Source organism: Dromiciops gliroides, chromosome X (genome assembly GCF_019393635.1).
Source record: "Dromiciops gliroides isolate mDroGli1 chromosome X, mDroGli1.pri, whole genome shotgun sequence".
Lineage (NCBI taxonomy): Eukaryota > Metazoa > Chordata > Mammalia > Microbiotheria > Microbiotheriidae > Dromiciops > Dromiciops gliroides.
In genome coordinates, this window is record NC_057867.1 from 48,936,335 (window position 1) to 48,960,715 (window position 24,381).

The 24,381-nt window shown below is 39.4% G+C and overlaps 1 protein-coding gene and 1 pseudogene across 1 annotated transcript in view; one reads left to right on the forward strand and one right to left on the reverse strand.

Moving 5' to 3' along the window:
• The window catches only part of LOC122733496, a 60,926-nt pseudogene extending 48,632 nt beyond the window's left edge, over positions 1–12,294 (forward strand).
• The window catches only part of GPC3 (glypican 3), a 728,389-nt gene that overhangs the window by 234,187 nt on the left and 469,821 nt on the right, over positions 1–24,381 (reverse strand). The gene's annotated exons all lie outside the window — the stretch shown is intronic.

Sequence of the window (24,381 nt, forward strand, 5' to 3'; positions counted from 1 at the left end):
AAGTCTAATTTCCAAGATATATAAATAACTTATTCAAATTTATAAGATTGAGTCATTCTATATTTGATAAATGGTCAAAGAATATGAACAGACAGTTCTCAAGGGAAGGAATTCAAACTGTCAGTAGCCACATTAACAACAAAAACCATGTTCCAAATCACTAATAATTAGAGAAATTCAAATTAAAGCAAGTCTGAGGTCTCACCTCACACCCATCAGGGCAAAGATGATAAAAAAGGCAAACGACAAATGTTGAGGAGTGGGGGAAGGGGCTTTGGAAAAACAGACACATGGATGTTCTGTTAGTAAGGCTGTGGCTCTCTTCTGGATAGCTATTGGGGACCAAGCACAAAGAATTAGAGAAATGCCACTACTAAGCCTATATCCCAAAAGGATCAAAGAAGGAAAGGACCCATATGTGCCCAAATATCTTTTTGTGCTGGCAAAAAACTGGAAACTCGGGGGAGGGGGAACCTATCAGTTGTGAAATTATTGAACAAGTTATAGTATATGAAGGGAATGAAATATTATTGTGCTCTAAGAAATGAGGATGCACAGGGAAGTAAGAAGAACCAGGAAAATGGTGCCCACTTTAATGACACTGCAAAAACTTTGAAAGCTTGAAGAACTCTGATGTCTGCAATGACCAACAATGATTCCAGAGGACTAATGATGGAGCGTGCTACCCACATCCTGACTGAGAGATAATGGGCTCAAGATGCAGAAGAAGACGCACATTTTTGGAGTTGGCCAATGGGGGAGTTTGTTTTGCTTAACAATGCATATTTGTGGGGGGCAGCTAGGTGGCGCAGTAGATAGAGCATGGCCCTGGATTCAGGAGGACCTGAGTTCAAATCCAGCCTCAGACACTTGATACTCACTAGCTGTGTCACCCTGGGCAAGTCACTTAACCTTCACTGCCATGCAAAAAAACAAAAGCATGTTTGTTAAAACATTTTTTTCTCCTGTGGGGGTGAGAGGGAGAGAAAAATGCTTGTTGACTGACTAAATGGCTTCTGAGGTTTCTTCTGGCTCTTAACATGTAACCCTATATAAGATCTTGGGCCATTTCTTCTCCTCTTTGGTATTCAATCTCCCTGTAGTGAAGGGTTGGACTAGATTGTATCTGGAGTTCCTTTTGGCTCTAAATTAATGATCCAAAAATTTGGACAGAAGTCACACAGGATGGACAGCCACATGTTGGATATAATCTGCATCCATGATATAAGAGATTCATTAGAATACTGGAATAAGAAATATGGCTACCAGATGGTAAGACGCCTGGAGTTCCTTCCCCATCACCCTGCTGTAGCAGCCTCCTTCAGCAGCAGCCCCAGAATGGTGTCCAGACTCTCTGCTTTCCCTCCATGGGGAGGTATCCATTACTGCCCCAGTTGAGGGCATACTTTGTGCTCCCTGTACTGGGTGCAAACTGGTCTATTTACCCCCAGGCCCAAATTCCTAGTTTTGGCTCTGCCACAGGTTTCCTTGGTTTTTCCTCTGAGATACTCCACAGGAATTCACCTCTAGCACCCCAAGAAATTCGAGCTTCTGGCACCTGGAGACAGTCTTGGGTTGTATGGAAGGACACATGAAATATCCTGGTCCACACTGACCAAAATTGCTAATGTGATGATTTCTCAGAGAAAACTCTGGAAGCCAATGTTTGTCTCAACATAAAATGGATATTCAAAGAGAAAATGGATGTGGTTTGAAGGCATATATGAGTGGCAGCCTTCTGGGAGTCCCTAAGTACAGATCCGTAAAAGAATTATATTCATCCAGACTTCAATGTATTGGATTCACCGGAGACAAAAACTGAAAGGAAATGAAATAGAAATTTATTCCAAGAGACAATGAATTGTTTAACCTCAAAACCAAGAAATGAGAAATATGGACGTGCTCAGTAAGAGGGAAAAAGCAAATGACAACCCAGTAGACCCAAGCCTTCTTTGATCTTTCTTTCAGTGCCAGCATCTTGCTTTTCACAGAATCTCAGAATTGGAATGAACTTCAGCAGCCATTTAACCCAACAAGAACCCCCATTAATAACAACTGCCTTTATATAATGATTTAAGGTTTGCAAAGATCTTTATGTGCATTGCATTCTCAAGCCTCAGTGACTGTGAGGTAGGTGCTATCATCACTCTCATTTTACAGATGACAAAACTGAGGAAGACAGTCTAAGTGACTTGCCCAGGATCACAACAACTAGTAAATATTACAGGCCAAATGAGCCTGACCCGTCCTGACTCCAAGGCTAGTTTTCTATGTGTTACAACATTCCCAACAGTATGTTCTTGAAGTGTTCCAATGACAGAGAACACCATCTTCCAAGGCAACCCAACCTCTTCCTACTGTTTTGCACTACTTTTAATCAGGGTTACTCTTTTTTTAAGTGAGGTAATTGGGGTTAAGTGACTTGCCCAGGGTCACACAGCCAGTGAGTGTTAAGTGTCTGAGGCCGGATTTGAACTCAGGTCCTCCTGACTCCAGGGCTGGTGCTCTATCCACTGCACCATCTAGCTGCCCCAGGGTTACTCTTTTTAATAATTTGTCTTAACTAAAAGCCAAGGAGCTTCATAGCAACTTGAACTATGAAGACCACAGACTTTTCCCAAGAATGAAGGGCAGCTACATTCTTGTAAATTGTGAATCAGAGAGAAGCAGAGGGAGAAAGGGGAAGAGGAGGGGAGAGGGAGAAAAGGAAGGAGAAAGAGGAGGAGAAAGGGAAAGGGAGGAGAACCGGGGAGCTCAAGAAAGAAGTCAACTACTGAGAAGACAAGTGAAGGGAAAATGAATACTTCCAAGTGGTACAAATAGAGGGCATAGTTATCCTCAGGCGAAGTCAATTCATATGATTAAATTCATATTCTTGAGTAATTAAAAAATCACCCAAACTCACTTGATACACTTCCCTGGTCCCTTCAGTGTTTCAGGTCAAGAATACAAGTGCAGGTTAATGATTACCTGGGGTTACTTGGATTCCCGTTCCTCTTACCGCATCTCAGAAGATATCTTATTCTTTTTTGGCAAAGATAGTCTATATGCCAACATTTTCCAAAGCATATCCTGTGGAATCCTGGCATTTCACAGGATCTGAAGAGGGCTGACATGAACAATTTCTCATTCTAGCTCCAGTGGCCAATTATAAAGCCAACAAGCAGCCTCGGGACTGTGCAATGATCCCTTTGGCAAAGGAAGGGGAGAAGATACATTGGGCTGTCAAGTCCTGAACACGTTAAGGTCACCAGAGTGCTTTTCTTACAACAATCCTGTTAGGTGGGCAATGCAAAGATGATCATCCCCATTTGAGGCTGAGGAAGAGGAAGTTCCTGGCCTAGGGTCATGCAGCTGGTAAATTGCAGAGCTGAGATTTAAACTTAGGTTTCTTGGCCCCAAGTTCAGGACCCTTTCCACTCTATCAAGCCCATGTTCATGATAAAAGCTGTCTTACTCAAGAACTCTGATCTGTGCAATGACTAACCACAATTCCAGGGGACTAATGCTATCCATCACCTCCCAGAGAGAGGTGAGGTATTCAGGGTGAAGATAGAGATATATACAAGGTGTCCCAAACCTGTACACAGTCAATGTGGGAAATTTGTTTTGCCTGAATATAGGTATTTGCTTTATTAAATTAAAATTTACTTTTTCAAGTAATAATCATTTATGTTCTTTCCCTCCCTCCTTCCCCAACCCATTAAGAAAGAAGAAAAGAAAAACAAAACCTTTGTGACAGATATAAACTATGCATATTTGTTATAAAGGTTTTGTTTTTTCTTTTTCAATGATGAGGAGGTGGGTGGTAGAGAGAATAAATGCTTATTAATTGAAAAACAAAATAAATTTAAAACCATAAAAGCAGTTTGGAAAGGTAGGCTTTCAAGGACAATAGGAATTTCAATGAATGATAGTAGTAATGATATACACATAAAAAGCATATATATATATATATATATGTGTGTGTACATGTATGCATTTTTAACTGGACCTCAGAAACTCCTACACAGCTAGGTGGCACAGTACATAGAACACTGGGCTTGGAATTAGGAAGACTCATCCTCATGAGTTCAAATCCAGCCTCAGACACTTGTTTATTAGCTGTGTGACCCTAGGCAAGTCACTTAACCTAGTTTGCCTCAGTTTCCTCACTCTGCCAGCCTGGGAAAGATGTCTCCCTTTAAGTGAATTCGGAGGCAACTAGACGAGAGCTAGGGAGCCTTGATTGAGCCACTGAAGAGTAGCCTCCTTCCCCATGCCTCAAAATAAATAGGGCAATGATCCACATAAGAGAAGGAAAAAATCTGATTACCTGAGTAGATGGAAGTTGGGGTGGTATTAACCAACTGGAAAGTAGAACTCATAAAGGGAATGGCCAAAGAGAGATTGGATGGTGTCAGGAAAATGATTCTACAAGGATGGACTGAAACTTCTTTCACATTATCTTTGCCAAGAAAACCCCAAATGGGGTCATGAAAACTCAGACACGACTAAAATGACTCAGCAACAAGAACAAAGTAACTCCAGTGGGGCAGCTAGGTGGTGCAGTGGTTAGAGCACTGGTCCTGGACTCAGGAGGACCTGAGTTCAAATCCGGCCTCAGACACTTGACACTTACTAGCTGTGTGACCCTGGGCAAGTCACTTAACCCCAATTGCCTCACCAAAAACCAAAAACCAAAACAAAGCAAAAAACCCCTCAAAAAACAAAAACAAAAAAACAAACCAAAGTAACTCCAATGGCCAAACTGCCTCTCCCATTGCAGATCTTGACCTTCTCTGTAACTTCAAGTCTTAAAGGGTTGCCTGAGCTACTGGGAAGTTAAGTGAACTGCCCAGGGTTAGCGATCTGGGATGGAGCCATAAGTCCTTCAAAGCCACACCTGAACTTTCTGATTATGAGGCCAACTCTCTAGCCACCATGCCAGGCTGATTCTCAACAATGACAATACTGAACATTTCTGTAGCATTTTAAGGTAGGGCAAAGACCTCTGCATATATTTAGCACATTTTGGCCTTCACAACAACCCTGGGAGGGAGATGAATTTTTTTTTTAATTTTAGTGAGGCAATTGGGGTTAAGTGACTTACCCAGAGTCACACAGCTAGTAAGTGTTAAGTGTCTGAGGTCGGATTTGAACTCAGGTCCTCCTGACTCCAGGGCTGGTGCTCTATCCACTGCACCACCTAGCTGCCCCTGGGAGATGAAATTTTTATCCCCATTTTGAGGAAGCCATGGCCGAGAGGTCCGTGTAATCACACAGCTATTGAGCTTCTGAGGTTAGAACTCTGAACTTCCCTGACTCCTGGACCAGTATACCCTTATGACTGACCGCTGCTGCCAAGTAGAGGACCGAGGAAAAATGTCTGCATGGCCTGCTTAAAAATGCTGTCTGTATCCTCTCTGCCCCTGCCCATCTCTGGAATAAGTAGATGTAAGGAGAGTGATCTTCCTTTTAAAGCATTCTGCTAGCTGGAGGAATCCTCAAGCCTTGTAGAGTTCATAGTTTCAGACAATTTGATAAAACATGACTTTCTCAGTCTGAGGGAAAAAAATCATTCTTTGCAAACAGCTGAAATACTAATTAGACATGAAGCAATTCCTTTGAGCAGAACTCAGGGAAACCTCATTAATTCAAACCACAAGGGTCTAGGGGGAACCAGAGCCTGCATTAAATCTCCATCTTTGAAGGGTCCATTTTATGACAGCAGTCTCGGAATGCGTGAGCTGGAAGGGGGTATCCATTATTCAGTCCAAATGCTTCATTTTCCTTGGGAGGGGAACTGGGGTCTGGAGAGGGGAGGGCAGGTACCCTCTGCCCACTCCCCTTTTCAGCTTTCTTTCGTGCATAGTCTTCCCCCCTTGGATTGTAAACTCCTTGAGGGTAGGGACTATTTTTCCTGATTTGTATGCCCAGATTTCTGGCACATGATAGGCAAATACCAATAATAATAATAATACAATGGCTATTGTATTATGTTATATTGTTAGGTTAAATAGCCACATCCCAGAATCAGGATTTGAATGCAGGTCTTCTGAAGGTGCCAAATTGGTACTTTTTTCATTATTCTAGAACAGGAAGAACCAGGACTCAGGTGGAGAAGAGCATTAGCCTCTAATGGTCACTACAATGATTGGTGGTGGTGTCGTTCAGTCCTGTCCAATTCTTCATGACCCCTTTTTGGGGGGTTTTCTTGGCAAAGATACTGGAGTGGTTTGCCATTTCCTTCTCCTGCTCATTTTACAGATGAGGAAACTGAGGTGAACAGGGTGAAGTGACTTGCCCAAGTTCACACAACTAGTAAATGTCTGAGATCGGGTTTGAACTCATCAAGATGAGTCTTCCTGATTCCAAGGCCAGTGCTTTATCCACAGCACCACCTAAGCTGTAGAATAACGTTAGCTTCTAACTCACTACGGTGAATAAAATAGTATAAAAGTGGCAACAACATCTGGATGTCAAAATTTCTACTCTGTGTGGTAAGGCACAAAGCCTGACAGAAACTTTAAAAATTATAATTTATTATTAATCTCATCAAAGTGACTTTCAATTTAGATGGAGAAATGTCCACAATGATAAAATTCCCTTATACCCTCAGATATCTTTCCCCCATGTCATTGGGAAGTTTTACTTTATAGGATTCTTCAACAAGGGTTATTTCACTGTCAAGATTGAGTGAGGGCTCAGAGTTGAGGTAACAGTGCAGTTAACAGTTTGTTTCATTAACCAGAGCAATGATCACTTAACTTTCAGTCCATCCTTGTAGAATCATTTTCCTGACACCATCCAATCTCTCTTTGGCCATTCCCTTTGAGTTCTACTTTCCAGTTGGCCAATGCCACCCCAAATTCCATCTACTCAGGTAATCTGATTTTTTCCTTTTCTTATGTGGATCATTGCCCTATTTATTTTGAGGCATGGAGAAGGAGGCTACTCTTCAGTGGCCCAATCAAGGCTCCCTAGCTCTGGTCGAGTTGCCTCCGTATTCACTTAAAGGGAGACATCATTTCTGGGCTGGCAGAGATGGTCAAGCAAGAAGTTCTTTCAGAAGTGATAAATAAAGATTGATAAATGCTTCTCTTTCATAGTAGCCCAAAGGCTTTTTGGAATAGAATAATTTGAAAATGCCTTCCTGATATTTCTAAAAGGTGAAGGGGGATGGGGGCGGTTGTCTGCTTCCACAAGAGGGAGGATTGGCATTGGTGATTATTATGATTTTATAGGGGTTCTGATGTGAGCTCTATTGTCTTGACCTGTTGATAAACCTGTTCATTCTTTTTAAGAAACTCTTTTTAAAAGCATGCTTTTATTTTAAAAATAAGACTTATTGATAGTTTTTAATTTTACATCATAGATAATTCTAAAAATACACCCCCTTCTGCCTGGCACCCTCCAAAGTGAACTTTCCCTTGTAACAAAGAAAAACAACCCAAACAGTGCCTGCATCTCACAACACATGCAACATCCTACCCTGGGAGTCTATTTCTCTGCTGTGAGGAAGGAGGCAAGTTTCATTATCTATTCTCTGAGACCATTGTTGTTGTTGTTACAAATTTTTGTTATTCTGAACTTGCCAAGCACTAACAAAAATAAACATTTCCATATGCAAAGAAGAACAGAAAAAGCACTGTAAATGAAACCCTGATTCTCATTACATACAGCTTGTTTTTGTTTTAGGTATGTACTAAATTCAACACATTACTTCTAAAAGCTGTCTCACTTGTCTGTGTTCCCTCCAAAACTCCTTCTGCTCTTTCTGTTCATTTAAAAAAATGCTTCTTCCTTCCTTTCTTCCTTCTTTCCTCTCCCTCTTCCATTAAATTTTGAAAAATCCTTCTTTGTAACAAGTTAGTCACACAAAACAGATCCATATATTGGACATTTCCAAAAATATATGCTTCATTGTGCACCTCTAGTTCATCATCTCTCTGACAAGAGGCAGCAAGTATGTATGATTCATGTCAGTCCTCTAGAGTTGTGGTTGGTCATCCTTTTATTTTATTTATTTATTTATTTATTTATATCATTTTATTATTATTTATTTTAATTTATTTTATTTATTGATAATTTCCTTTTCTTTGCAATGTACTCATTGAATAATTTTTTTCCTGGTTTTGCTCACTTCACTCTATATCACTTCACGCAAGTTTTTTGCAGGCTTCTCTAAATCTGTCCTTTTGGCATTTCTCATGGTACAATAACATGCCATTCCATTCATATGTCATAATTTGTCCAGCCATTCCACATTGGACAGGTAATCCCTTAGTTTCCAGTTCTTTGCTGCAACAAAAAGTGTTACTAAGGATATGCCAGCACTTAGTACAGTGCTTGGAACATAGCATGTACTCAATAAATGTTTACTGATTAATTGATAATTTTGTACTATGGGTTCTTTCCCTCTTTCTTTTTTCCCTTTGGGGTATATGCCTAGTAAAGTTATTGCTGGGTCAAAGGGTATGCACAGTTTAATAACTGTTTGGGTATAATTCCAAATTGTTTTCCAGAATGGCTACACCAATTTACAACTTGGTCAACTGTATTAGTAAGCCTATATTCCCACATACTGTCTAACAATAATCGCTTTCTGTTGTTTTTGGGGGGGTCGTCTTTTCAAATCTGTTGGATGTTAGATGGAAACTCATGGTTGTTTTAATTTGCCTCCTATTACTAGTTATTTTAAGCACTTTTTCATGAGGTTGTTGATAGCTTGGATTTCCTTCTCTAAAAACTTCCTATTCATGTATTTTGATCACATTCTTTGGAGAATAAATATACTTTAAAAATATATCCAGGGGGCAGCTAGATGGCACAGTGGATAAAGCACCAACCCTGGACTCAGGAGGACCTGAGTTCAAATCTGGTGTCAGACACTTGACATTTACTAGCTGTGTGATCCGGGCAAGTCACTTAACCCTCATTGCCCCGCAAAAAACAAAAACAAAACAACAAACAACGACTATATCTATCTACCTATATATCTATCTATCTATCTATCTGAATCAGTTCCCTATATATCTTAGATATCAGACATTTATCAGAGGAATGATGAAAACATTTCTTTCCCAGTTAACTGTTTCCCTTCTGATTTTGGTTGTATTGATTTTGTTTTTGCAAAAGCTTTTCAATTCTATGTAATCAAAATTCTCCATTTTATGTCCTATGCTCCTCCCAACTCTTTCTTTGGTCAAGAAGTCCTTCCCTATATATGGTTGTGAAAGGGATCTCCTTGCATTCTCCTCTATTTTATTTTATTTTGTTTTATTTTATTGGGTGATGCAATTGGGGTTAAGTGACTTGCCCAGGGTCATACAGCTAGTAAGTGTTAAGTGTCTGAGGCCAGATTTGGACTCAGGTCCTCCTGAATCCAGGGCTGGTGCTCTATCTATTATGCCACATAGCTGCCCCAACCTCTATTTTATTTGTGATGTGACCTTTTATATCTATGTTTTGAAACCACTTGGAGCTTATTCTTGTATATAGTGTAAGGTATTGGTCTAAATCAAATTTCTGCCCAAGTGCTTTCAAGTTTTACCAGATGTATCCCCCCCCCCCAAATGGTAAGTCTCTATCCCAGGAGTTGCGAACTTTGGGCTTATAGAAAACTGGGCCACTAAGTTCATTTACTTCTGGAGCACACATTCCTCATCTGTCCCTCCTCTTGATATTCTTTTCCACCAGATGAATCTTGTTCTTTGTTTCTAGCTCTATAAAGTAAACCATTGGCAGTATGATTAGTATGGAACTGAGTAAAAATAATTTAGGCAGTATAATAATTTTGTATTATATTGGGACAGACCAACTATGAGTAATCAATATCTCTCCAATTATCGAGCTTTGTCTTTACTTCTCCAAAGTATTTTGTATTTGTGTTCACATATTTCTAGTATGTTTCTTAGCAGGTGGGTCCCAAGATACATTATACATTCTGTCATTGTTTTAAATGTAATTTCTATTTCATCGTTCTGGGGTTTGTTAGTAATATATGGAAAGATTCATGATTTTGTGTTGATTTTATACCCTGCTATTTTTCTGAAGTTATTTTTTCAATTAATTTTAGTTGAATGTCTAGAGTTTTCTAAATAGACCATATCATATGCAAGAAGTGATCATTTTGCTTCCTCTTTCCCTATGTTTATTCCCTTAATTTCTTTTTCTTTTCTTAATGCTCTATGTAGTATTCATAGTATTGTATCGAATAACAGTGAGAACATGGGGGAAAAAGCTCTCATCATTAAAGTCCTTGGCACTAATTTTGTTTATACAAACACTTTTCTATTTAATATAAGCAAAATAGTCTACTGTGCTTTTTGGAATTGCCTCTATCTCTTTTTTCTTGGTTAAGAATTCATCCCCTCCCCAGAGCTGTGAAAGGTTTATGATTTCCTTCTTATCTGATTTAGTATGGTGTGATCTTTACTACTCAGGTCATGTATTCATTTTTATTTATTGGGGAACATGGTGTAAGATGGAGACAGCTAAGGAGGATAGGAGAGAGAACACTGGAATTGGAGTCAGGAAAACTTGAGTTCAAATCCTGCCTCAGACACTCCCTACTTGTGTGACACTGGCCAAGTTGCCTAACTTATGTCTGCCTCAGTTTCCTCATCCATAAAATGGGTATTCTACCTCACAGGGTTGTTGAGATGATCAAATGAGATGATATTTGTAAAGCACTTTGTACGTTTTTAATGTGCCATATAAATGTTCCCTCTAAGTAGTAACTGGATGTGCTTAAGTAGATTGGCTCCCAAATATTTTCAGTCTTTTGTAGTGATGTTGAATGGGACACTCTTTTATGCTATTGTCTCCTGGTTATTATATAGAAATGCCATTAATTTTTATGATTTTATTTTGTAGTCTACAACTTTGCTAAGCGATTGTCTTGATCCATGAACAGATTAAGTAGGGTTATAACTGGGCTCTTATTAGTAGAGTAAAATGGAGGCCAACTATATGTCTGCTACCCACTGGACCTTTATCTCCTTCTATAGTCACTGCTGGGCCCCAGTGCATATCAGTGCCACCACCTACTATACCTCCTGCTGCCAGAGAATGTCAACTTGTCCCTTTATAAGAAACACATGGGGCGGCTAGGTGGCGCAGTAGATAAAGCACTGGCCCTGGATTCAGGAGGACCTGAGTTCAAATCTAGCTTCTGACACTTGACACTTACTAGCTGTGTGACCCTGGGCAAGTCAATTAACCCTAATTGCCTCACCAAAAGAAAAGAAACACATTCCTATTATTTAGTGTGGGGAGTTTCTATATACCGATCTCACATTTATTCATTTTGTGGAAGATTTTGGGGGTAACATCAATGTGGAAACCATTAATATTGTTATTGATGACAGTGGTGGCATCCTGGCAGCCACCAGCTCAGATATTGGTGACCTGCTATAGGAGTTGAGCAATGGGTGTGAGATTGAGTTTGAGGAGGGAAAACAGCTGCCAATGACCATTGCAAATATTACATCTTAGACCTTAGAGAGAATACACTTTGTAGCAGATATTAAAAACTTGCTTAAGGCCCCAAACATCATAGGGAGAACATCCCTAAATCTCATCCTGTTCTGATGCTTGGCAATCCTGATAACTCATTGATACTGTATCTTCTGACAAGATCCTTCACCTTATGTTCCCTTTTCCAAGATAAAGCCATTAAATAGTACCCCCATGCAGTGAAAAAGTGCCCTGCTCATCACAGCACTCCAGGTATGGAATAATAATGCTTGGATCATCTTTCTCCTTGATTTTCTTCGATGATAATTTCTGTAACCCAGTAGTACAGAAAGCCACAGCTGAATCCTAGAGGTATTCTCAAAATGGCAACTACAAGTTAGGTGTTGCATTGTTACATTGCCTGTTCATGGAAGAAGGGATGCTTTGTGTGTGTGGCTGTGTCTCAGCATCAGATGGAAGAGAAGTCCTCAGCTATGTTGACCCCGAGTCCCCTTTGATGGAGACAACATTCACCTGGAGTTGGCCTGTACTGAACATTTTGTCAGGACATTCCTGGAGAAAAAGGGTGGAAAATATAGTGTTTGGTTCAAGCTGTCAGATGTTCCCAGGCCATTTTGGTTCAAAGTGGATTCCAATTGGGTGGGTGGGCTACACTCCCTTGTATTTCTCTACACAAGTGTCTGTGCAAAGCCTTCCAGCACATCTTATGAAGGCTCCATCCTCAGCCTTCCCCTAGTCTGCAAATGCTTCCTCTATGATGCCAGGGCTCTTCAGCTCTTCAACTTCAATACTGTCTTTTTTTAAATGAAGGAGAAAGAAGAATCTGATTGAAAAGGCAAAGTCCTAGAACTCTTCATGGTTTGGTAATGTTTAGGGGAAGCTTTTTTTTAAAAGTTCCTAGACATTAGTTTAACTCCCTCAATTTACAGGTGGGGAAATTGATCCCTAGAAAGAAAGATTAAGTCATAAATTCACAGAGATAACAGCGTCAGGCAATGAACTTGAGTGTCCTGACTTCAAACTCAACATTCTTCCTACTCTATCATGATACCCTGATATTTCTTAATTTCCTTCCAAGGTTTTCTACTACTTGTCCCTCCATCTCCAAAATGCAAACTCATGTAGAATTTTTAAGGGTTGCTCTATTTTCTTGGATTTTAGTATTGCTTATGTAGCTATTTTAAAATAAAATCAAGCCTTGAATGAAAAAAAAAGTTCCTAGACAAAAATAATTAGGAGTTTCTTTCTTATTGTTCCCTAGGATTCTCCAAGTCAACCATCATGTCATTCTCTTTGGCTATCTTATGTCTGATTTCTTTTTTTATTAAATATTTATTTGAATTTTTCTTGGCCACAGGATTCAGCATCTTAGTAAGACAAATCAAGTTGCAAAGTCCTTAAAAAATCTATAAAATTTTCAAAAAATATTGTGTTTTGCATTTTATAGCAAAACATGAATTTATTTTTTAAAAAGTGCCATTTACAAAGGAATTCCCATCAACTGGATAATGGCTAAACAAGCTGTGGTATATGATTGTGATGGAATATTATTGTGCTATAAGAAATGACAACCAGGATGATTTCAGAAAGTCCTGGAAAGACTTATATGAACTGATGGATAGTGAAGTGAGCAGAACCAGGAAAATATTGTGCACAGTGATAGCAATATTGTTTGATGATGAACTGTGAATGACTTAACTAATTTCAGCAATACAATGATCCAAGACAATCCCAAAGGACTAATGATGAAGCATACTATCCACCTCCAGAGAAAGAACTGATATTGAACACATACTATTTTTTACTTTCTTTCATTTTTTTCTTTTATTCATGTTTTCTTATACAAAATGACTAATATGGTAATATTTTACATAATTGTATATGTATAATCTATATCTGATTGCATACTGCCTCAGGAAGGGGGAGCACAGGGAGGGAAGGAGAGAATTTGGAACTCAAAACTTTACTATTTTCTTTTTTTTTTCTTTCTTTTCTTTTTTTTAGTGAGGCAATTGGGGTTAAGTGACTTGCCCAGGGTCACACAGCTAGTAAGTGTTAAGTGTCTGAGGCTGGATTTGAACTCAGGTACTCCTGACTCCAGGGCCAGTGCTCTATCCACTGTGCCACCTAGCTGCCCCCTGAACTCAAAACTTTAAATAAAAATGTTTTTACTTTTTGGGGGGTGCAGGGCAATAGAGGTTAAGTAACTTGCCCAGGGTCACACAGCTAGTAAGTGTCAAGTGTCTGAGGCCAGATTTGAACTCAGGTCCTCCTGAATCCAGGGCCAGTGTTTTATCCACTGCACCACCTAGCTGCCCCGAAAATGTTTATTATATAAAAAATAAAAAGTGCCATTTACAGAGGACTTCTAGGTGGTGCTACAATAGATAGACCACAGGGCCTGTAGTCAGGAAGACTCATCTTCCTGAGTTCAAATGTGGCCTCAAACACTTACTAGATGTGTGACCCTGGGCTAGTCACTTAACCCTCTTTGCCTCAATTTCCTCATCTGTAAAATGATCTGGAGAAGGAAATGGTAAAACACCCCAGTATCTCTGCCAAGAAAACCCCAAAATGGGGTCATAAAGCGTCAGATATGACTGAAAAAGACTGAGCAACAACAAAGCCACATACAGACTATGTATGTATGATGTATATATATATATATATATGCACATAAATATGTGCATGCATCTACATATGTGTATGTATGTATATCATGTCTCTTTGTGTGTATATACGCATGCATATATGTATACTGCCGCTTACTAGTTTAGTGACCCTGTCAAAAAGAAAAAGAAAATTAACTCGTTGTTAATGAAGCTACATTGGCTCTTTGTGATCATTTCTTTTTTAAGATGTTTACTTATCATCTTGTTAATAACATGGTCTATAATTTTGCCAGGAATTCATGCCAAAGTCAGTAGTCTACAGTTTGTAGATTTCGTTCCCTTCCCTTTTATGGAAATCGGGACATCTGTCCTTCTTCCGTCCTCTGGTATCTCTCCCATTTTACACAATCTTTCCAAGATTGCAACCAAACCTGCTCAGTGTTTCTGTACCCTGGGATTAGTTCATCAAAGACTGGTGGCCTGAATGTTTCAAGGGTAGCTAGGTGCTGCCTTGTTCCCTTGATTATTTCCAGCCCAAATGACTGTCTTATTAGAGAGACTGGACCAAAATAAGAAAACACATCTTCCCCAGAGCAGACAGAGGCACTGAGGACAGAGACAGGTGCTGTAAGATACCCACCCAAAGGAGGAAGCAGCTTCAAGGACCAAATTCTAGCTAAGGATTCAAGGAAGGACTTCTAGGAGCTGGGATTTGTAAGTTTATCCTTTGGACATATGTATTCTCTACCCTTACAACTCGTGTTCTATGGATCTGTGTATGCTACTAGACTTTTGGGGAGGGGATGTTTTATACCAATTTTTTTCCTTTTTTAGGGGGGGTTTGTGAGGCAATTGAGGTTAGGTGACTTGCCCAGGGTCACACAGCTAGTAAGTATCAAGTGTCTGAGGCCAGATTTGAACTCAGGTCCTCCTGAATCCAGGGCCGGTGTTTTATCCACTGCGCCACCTAGCTGCCCTTATGCCAATTGTTTTTTGGTTTTTGGTTTTTTTGCGGGGCAATGGGGGTTAAGTGACTTGCCCAGGGTCACACAGCTAGTAAGTGTCAAGTGTCTGAGGTCAGATTTGAACTCAGGTCCTCCTGAATCCAGGGCCAGTGCTTTATCCACTGCGCCACCTAGCTGCCCCCATACCAATTGTTTTTACTGTAACACCTTAGTAAATACCCTTTTTCTAAAAGCTAATAGTAGTCTGATTGACTGATATTAATGTGAATCACACTGGTGGCAGATAATGAGAGAATATTAGCAGCTCAGCTCCTCAGGGTTACCTTCTAGAACTGTGAGAACAATATTTAACACCTCCCCCCCCATGCCAACCTGCAATTTCAAGGACATGTTAGAGAAGTGGCCTTGGACAGGGAGCTACACAAATATAACTCAAATACAAATTAAAAAAAAAACTAAACAAACTCCTGTGCTGCCTTTACTTTTCCTCACTAGTTTCACCTTATTCTGAGTTTTAGCCCATAAGTGATCTTAGTAATCACGATATTTTAAAGACCTCCAGCACATTGGACAGATCCTCTAATAGAGTGCTTACTGAAAGACAGACAGAGAAACCATTTATTTTATTTTATTTTATTTTATTTTATTTTATTTTATTTTTGCAGGGCAATGAGGGTTAAGTGACTTGCCCAGGGTCACACAGCTAGTTAAGTGTCAAGTGTCTGAGGCTGGATTTGAACTCAGGTCCTCCTGAATCCAAGACCAGTGCTCTATCCACTGCGCCACCTAGCTGCCCCCAAGAAATCATTTATTTAAGCATGTCCTATGTGCCAATCATACTAAACACTATGGTTACACTTCAAAGTGAGTAAGACAGTCCCTACCTTCAACGAACTTATATTATAATGGGGGAAAGCCAATACATGAAGGGGTGCTGGAATGGAGGGGCCTAGGAGGTATATGAAGGCCTGGTGTGAAAATGGACAGAGAGTATCATAGAAGACGCTTGGCAGGAAGAATCTTGCTTATTTCTGGGCAAGATAAAGCTGAAGCTTCACATATCTGAATAGGGTGGCCCCAGGATGCTGTCCATGTAAGGGGAGGATCAGCAATGACGATGGCCAGGGTGTAGAAGACATGGTAAGAAGATGATCAGGGAGTGGCATGGAGGTCTGGTTACAACTGAGGAACATAACCCTCAGGTATATGAAGTCTAAAGTTGCACTAGGAGACAGGGAGATGAGCATGACATGGACAAGAATTGAACACAATGAAAATATGTTAAGAAGTTGCAATTTAGGGGCAGCTAGGTGGCGCAGTGGATAGAGCACTGGCCCTGGAGTCAGGAGAACCTGAGTTCCAATCCAGCCTCAGACACTTACCACTTACTAGCTGTGTGACCCTGGGCAAGTCACTTAACCCCAATTGCCTCACCAAAAAAAAAAGAAGTTGCAATTTGGTTCAATGGAAGATAATGCCTCATATTTCACTGAAAAAAAATGGAGGTCATTAGTAGAGAGTTCTCTCTTCTCACATCACTCATAAGCCTTCTACAACTATCTCCTTCACCGCTAGTTCACATGAAGAGGTGGCCCCTTTCCTTGCCAAAGCAATCCCTTCTTACATGCACAAGTGATCCTATTTCATAATCTATTCTCCAGCAGATTGTCCTCTCTTGTTGTCCTTACTGTCTCACTAATCTTTAGTTGCTCCTTGTCTAAGAGCTGTCTCCCTACTGCCTACAAACATGTCTATGTCTCCCCTATCTTCAGAAAACCCTTATTGGGCCCATCCATCCTTGTTAGCTATTGTCTGCTCTCTCTCCTCCCTTCTGTGACCTTCCCCTTGAGAAGACAGGCTCCTCTGCTTCCTTTTCTCTCATTCTCAACTCTTTGCGATTTGGTTTCTGGCACTAGTCAACCAAAATGACTATCTCTAAAGTTATTCATGATACCTCAATTATCCCTTAATTGTCAGATGTAATGGTCTTTTCACAGTCCTCATCCTTTTTGACTTGTCTTCAGCCTTTGACACTGTCAATCACCCTCTTTTCCTTGCTGCTCTCGTCTCTCCCTAATTGTCTGAGCACTCCTCAGTTTTCTCTTCGCTGGATCTTCATCCAGGTCCTATCTACCAACTGGGGGTGTCCTGAGCCATCTTCTCTTCTTTCTCTAGACTATTTCACTTAGAGATCTCATTCACTTCCATCATTATTTTTATGCTGCTGATTCTCAAATCTACTTATCCAACCCCACCCTCTCTCTTCACCTCTCATCTCACATCTCCAACTGCCTATTCAATATCTCTAAGTGAATGTTCTGTCAAATCTTAAATTAAACCTTCCCCTTTTCCTCACTTTCCTATCAACATCCATCCTCCCAGTCACCCACACCTAGATATCACTCACCTCCCCCACGTCCCCAGTATTGAATCAGTTGCCAGGTCCTGTTTATTCTACCTTCATTAACATCTCATAACTTTGCTCTCGTTTTGTGGATGATTTTTTCATTAACATACCTCCTATATGTCCCTTGTTCTGCTCTGATGTTGCCATCACCCTAGTGTAGCACCTCATACCTTTACTACAACAGCCTGCTGATTGTTCCCCCTGCCTTTTGTCTCTTCCAGCTCCAATTTATCCTCTGCATAGTCATCAAATTGATACATAATAAATTCCAGTGACTCCCTATGACTGTCAGGATCAAATACAATATATTCTCATGACCCTTTAAAGTCCTTCATAACCTAGTCCCTTCCAACCTTTCCTGTCTTACACCTTCCTCCCTACCATGTCCTCTACAGTTCCTTGGTACTCCCCTTACAAGAGACTCTGTATTTCCCATTCCTGGAACTCTTTCACTCCTCATCTCAGCTTCCTGACTTCCTTGGCTTTCTACAAGTCCTACCTAAAATCCCACCAACTGAAGAAGCCTTTCCTGCTCTTCCTTAATCTTAGTGCCTTCCCTCAGAGATTATTTCCAATTTACCCTGTAGAGGTCTTGTTTGTACATAGTTGTTTGCATGTTGTCTTCCCCATTAGATTGTAAGCTCCTTGAGAACAGGGACTGTCTTTTACCTTTCTTTGTATTCTTTTTTTTTGTGGGGCAATGGGGGTTAAGTGACTTGCCCAGGGTCACACAGCTAGTAAGTGTCAAGTGTCTGAGGCCAGATTTGAACTGAGATCCTTCTGAATCCAGGGCCCATGCTCTATCCACTGCACCACCTAGCTGCCCCCCATTATACATAATTTCATATCATTTCACATCAAATGTTCCAGATTTCTTTGCCCATCCAGTGAAAGTTCCATTACTCTATTTATCTCAGCTTGTTGACTACATTTTCCCCCAGTCTATAATTTTTCAATACCCACTCTCCCATCAACCCCTTGCAACATGGCTTTCTCCCCTTCTATTCTATTGAAACTGCTCACTTAAAGGTCAGCACCACCCCCCCCAACCACCAAATCTTGATAAGGTCTCACCTCCCTTCTTCTTTTTTCCTGGCGGGGTAATGAGGGTTAAGTGACTTGCCCAGGGTCACACAGCCAGTAAGTATCAAGAGTCTGAAGCCAGATTTGAACTCAGGTCCTTCTGTATCCAGGACCGGTACCTAATTCAGTGCAGTGTCACCTAGCTGCCCCCCTCCCCTCCCTTATTCTTCTTCCAAACATCCTTTGAAATCCAGCTTGTCATCTCCTACATGAAACTCTCCCTGATTGTATTTGCTGGTAACAGCTTTTCCACATAGAACCTCTCATAACATTTTCTTGTGCACTCATCTAATGCATTTATCCATGTGGTATATTATGGGAATCTGTGTTTATGTCCCCAGGGCTAGACTATGAACTCCAGGAGGGCAAGGGTTATATCTAGCTATCAACACAATAGGTGCTTGATAAAATGTTTGTCAAATTGAATTGCTGAATTCTGCCTGTTCCCTGTTCTTTTCATTATTGAGGGAAACATATGCACACACATGTTTGTTCATCGATTCTCCAACTAGTGGGCATCAAATTGATTTCCAGTTTTGTACAAATAATACAGCTAGAAATTTCTTTGTCCAGATAGGTTTTCTTTTTCTCTTTTTGGAACTACATCCTTGGAGTATATTCCCAATAGATAAATTCCAGAGTAAAGTGGTTTGGATAGTTTTATGACTCCTGTTTTGCACTGTCCAAATGCTCTCTGGAAAGGCTGAAGCACTTTGCAATTACATCGGCATTCTATAAATAATACCTGTTTCCCCAAAGCACCACTAAACTATTTTTTAAAAAAATATTTTCTTAAGTTGTTGATGAGGTTGAATTTTTCAAGTGGTTATTAACAATTTTGATTCCCTTTTTGTAAATTGTTCATACTCTTTAAATTGGAAGTGTTATAGAAATGCTGGCTACAATTATGATTATGATTATGATTATTGGTGGGCATTAATCCCTTAAAGATATATGATCAGTTCCTATAAATTCTGAATATCAGGCTTTTGTCTAATATATTTACCATGGGAAAAATTATCTTTATCTGTTACTTTTCTTTTTATTGGAAATAATGGTTTTCATCTTACACATTTTTAAGTATAATTAAATCCATCCATCAAAGGTACTTTTGGAAGATATTTGTTTTGTATGGAAGTCATACATGTGGAAAGGAAATTAGAAATCATTTGGTTTAACTGGCTCATTTCACAGATGAATAAACTGAGGTTTAGAAAGGAAAGCTAAAGTGACTTGCTCAGGGGTTGACCTAGGACTATAACCTATATGGGGAGAGCAAGGGTGGCAGGGATAATCGGAAGCATGCTGTTGTGTGATTTTTAAATTGTCAGAAATCTTTTAAGAAATATGCTGTACAGTCATTTCCAGTCTTCATGATCCCATTTGGGGTTTTCTTGTCAAAGATACTAGAGTGGTTTGCAATTTCCTTCTCCAGCTCATTTTATAGATAAGGAAACTGAAGCAAACAGGGTGAAATGACTTGGCTAGGGTCTCCCAGCAAGTATGTGTCTGAGGCTGGATTTGAACTACAGAGGATGACTCCTCCTGACTCCAGGATCTATCCACTGAGACACCAGCTGCCTGCTACAAAGTGTATACGTGTCATACAGAAATAATTATATCATATTTACATAGTAATTTACAGTTCACACACTGCTCTAAGATTCACATAATCATATATTTTTAAAAAGAAGGGAACTTAAAGGTTATCTAGTCCAACTCCATAATTTTACAAATGAGAAAACTGAGGCACAGATAAGGTTAAGTGACTTGTCTAGAGTTATATGGCAGTAGTAGCAGCAGCATGTGAAGCTGTGTTCATATGTGTCCTCTGATTCCAAATTCACCAGTATTTCCAATGAACCATACTTCTATGCATCATCTTATTTGATTCTCTTAATTCTGTGAAGTAAACAGGGTAGTTATTATTCTCCATATCTTAAAAAAGAAATCTAAAGGGCAGAAAAGGCGATTTTCCATGGTTCTGTGGTCAAAAGTGGTAGACAAAGGATTAAGAAATCAGGTTTTCTGACTCTGTGTCCAGTGCCTTTTTGGGGGGGGGGGACTTAAAAATTATTTAATTGCAGCCATCCAGCACATGCCTCCTGTGAAACTCCCTAGTACCACTGAACCAGATTAACATGGAATTGAGAAATATGTAACAGAAGAAATAAAAACACAATGCAACATAGCTAATGTTACTATGTGGGTTTCTATGTCAATATTCTGCCCATAGGGATCAGTTTCTAGTTGAGTTTGCCACCACTGTTTTATACCATAATATTTCCCAATAAACCACCCCACCAAGCCATCCATTGTAACAAAGAAAAATGGTTAAGAAAAGCCAGTTAGAAAAAGAAGTTTATCTGACAATGTACAGAAGCCCCCCCCCACACCCACACCTTTCTCCAGCTGGGGGAAAGGGTATTCCATCATCTGTTGAACCCAAGTCTTCAGATTGATTGCCAAGGGATTTTTATATCACACTTACAGCCTTCTGTTTGGTGTTCTCAGGTTTTAGGGAAGCAAGTTCTTGTTACATTATGAGGACATCTATTTCCTAAGGCTCCCTAAATCTGAATGGAATTCATCACCTAAAGCACTTTTAGACCAGTGGTGTCAAACTGGAATAGAAACTGGGACCACTAACCCTTACACTGGGATCTCTGTGGGAACATACTGACTTAAAAAATCTATAAATTAATATTTTCCATGTCGTATTATATTTTTATTTCTCTTGTTAAATATTCTCTAATTAGATTTTAATCAGGTTAGGGCTACACTCATGTTTGACACCTCTTCTTTAGACAATTTATTGATAGTTAAAAACCTTAAATGAAGACAAACTGTTTCCCTTTCACCCTTCCCCCCAAAAAAAAACCCCCTTTCCTCCCCATTTTGTTTCCCATACTTTGTTGGCTCTGTTCTTTCTTTGCTATGGGTGATTCCTCCATCAATACACATCACAAGCCTTTCCCTTTTCTTCCAATTCTGTGTGATAATTTGCTTCTAATGAATGTAAAATAACCAGTGGCACCGCATTCACCCTGGAATAGATTCTTGGATTTCATGGTCTAGTTTACCTGGTTTAATGAAGGATTATATTTAATTAAAAATGTGGATGTGGGGCTTTAAAATTTTGTGGTAAATCCGTGACCCCTGTGAGTCTGCCTGCCATTCAGACCACACAATTGTGGCTCTCTACTGCAAGGAGAGAAGAAAGGACAGAGAAGGCTCAGAGCTTGGATCTCTAGGCAACGGGAGAGAATGCGTAGGTCAGGAGAACTAAAAGCCAATTGCTCCCAGTGCTTAACGGGGAGGCTTTAAGAATGAAATTAACAAGCTGTATAAGTAAAATTCTAGTAAAAGGGCTGAGAGCAAAAAAGATAAATAAGCAAATGCAGAGAACGGGAGGCACCTGGCACTTAGGTAACAGCACCCTAGGGGGAGAAGGCACTGCTATGATTAATAACTATATATTCCAAGAATCTTTTTCCCCCTTTTGTGAACCTCATTTCTACAAAACCACTCCACTGGAGTGAGGGCAATACATGTGGGGGTAAGGCAATAAATGATGCTGAAGTTGCAAAACAAACAAACAAGGTTAGAAATAAAATGAGTACCCATTGATTAGTGAAAAGGCTGAACAAATTGTGGTATGTGGATGTAATGAACTGTCCTTATAAAAAGAAATAACCAATGTGAGGCTTTCAGAAGAATATGGAAGGACTTCCATGAAATGATGCAGAATGGAAAAAAAAGCACAGCCAGGAGATAAACATGTACAATGACTGCCACAATGTAAAGGACAGTAACAGGAAAAACAACTGTAATGAGCAATCTTAGTCCTGGGGAACTGATTAGGAAATAGATTTTCTTCCTCTGCTCAGTAGAGGTAGAAATGATGGATGGAGAATGAGGTAAACAGTGTAAGATGCGGCTGCTGCATCAGTTTGCTTTGCTTAAATGTGTTTTGGGGGTGGGGTATTAGAAGGAAGGGTTCAGTTCATGGAGGAGATATTAAAGGGAAATGTAAAAACAAAAGAAAACGAGAAAACTGTATTTTCGAAAGAGAATTATGTAGTAGAAAAAAGCAGGGAGGGTGGAGAAAAGAAGAGGGAGGCAGGAGTTCACTCCAAAATGGTGAAGATTTTTACCAGGAGGCTCGGGAGGGCATTTGTATTTTGTCAATAATCCTCTTCGGGCATAAACTAAATGGTAGTACCACTGATTTGGGGATATCATCTACTTTGCAATTTTTCTTCCATAAATCCAAATTTTGAACCAAAGCATTTGGATCAATTCATAGTTCCTACCAGCAGTGACTTAGTAAAACTATTTCCCCTTACCATATCCAACACTGAATTTTCCCATCTTTTATTATCTTTGTCAATTTGATGGGTGTGAGGTGATACCTCAGAGTTGTTTTAATTTGCATTTATCAAATCATTATTAATTTTCAGGATTTAAAAGACAATTGTTGACAGTTGTTTTTTGTTGTGTTTTTTAATCACAGAATTTTAGACTTGGACCTTAAAAGCTATGGAATCCTACACATAATGGGAAGAGAGTCCCCACTATAACTGGCCATCTGGCTTCTGAGTGAGGAATTCCAATCAGGGGGAACCCAGTACCCCTAAAGCAGCCCATCCAACTTTGGGGAACTCTGATTGCCAGAAAGCTTTTCCCTTGATATCAAGTCTACATCTATCTCTTTGCAATTTCCACCCATGGCTCCTAGTTCTGTCCACTGAGACCAAACAAAACAAGTGTATTCCCCTTTCCACAAGATAACTGTTCAAATAGCTGAAGACAGCAGCCCTCTACCTCCTGTTTCATTTTTCTCCAGGCTGAACATATATGTATAGACACACATAAATACACATGCATTTACATGTATATGTACATAAAGAGGAATATCTACATATTACCTTATATCTCCAGATCCTAACACGGTGTCTTAAAATTTTTAAAGTTTAATAAATATCTGATTAATGAATTGACAAAAAAGAAAAGAAAACTGCTTTGTGTTGTATCATGTCTTGTGTTTGTCTTGGTAGATTAACTCCCAGATATTTAATATATTTTATCTTAAACAGCATTTCTCTTGCTAGCTCTTTTTTTGTTATTTTAATAACAAAATGCCAGTGATTTTAGTGGATTTCTTTTTTATATCTGCTACTATCTGCCAAAGCTACTGACTATCTCAATTAATTTTTGTGGTCTCTGCAGGGTTCCGCAAGTAAGCAAAGAGAAATAATTATCTGCAAATAAAGATAAATTGATTCATTCTCTTTTCAACACTTATTCCTTTAATTTATTTTCTGATAGAATATAAGTTCCTTGCTAGCAGGGACTATTTCATACTTGTCTTTGTATGTTCCACCTCTGGAATAGCATCTGGCACATAGTAGTGACTTAATAAATGATTGTTGAATATTGAATTTGTTTATTTTCTTGTCTTATTATTATAACTATCCATTTTGGTACTATGTCAAATAATAGTAGTGACAGTGAGTATCTTTGTTTCATTCCTTATATTACTGAGAAATCTTCTAGTGTTTCTCTGTTAAAAATAATTGTACCCCTTATTTCAAGTAAATACTTTTAATCACATTAAGGAAAAGTCATTTTATTTCTATATTGTTTTTGTACTTTTAACAAAAATCAGTGCCATATTTTATTAAAGACCTTTCTATATCCGTTGCTATAATTGTGTGGGTTTTAGTGGGTTTGTTACTATGATGCTAATTGTTTTCCTAACACTGAACCGTCCTTGCATGGTACAAATCCAACTTGGTCATAATGAATACATTTTGGGATACGTTAGTGCAATCTATCTGTCGGGTTT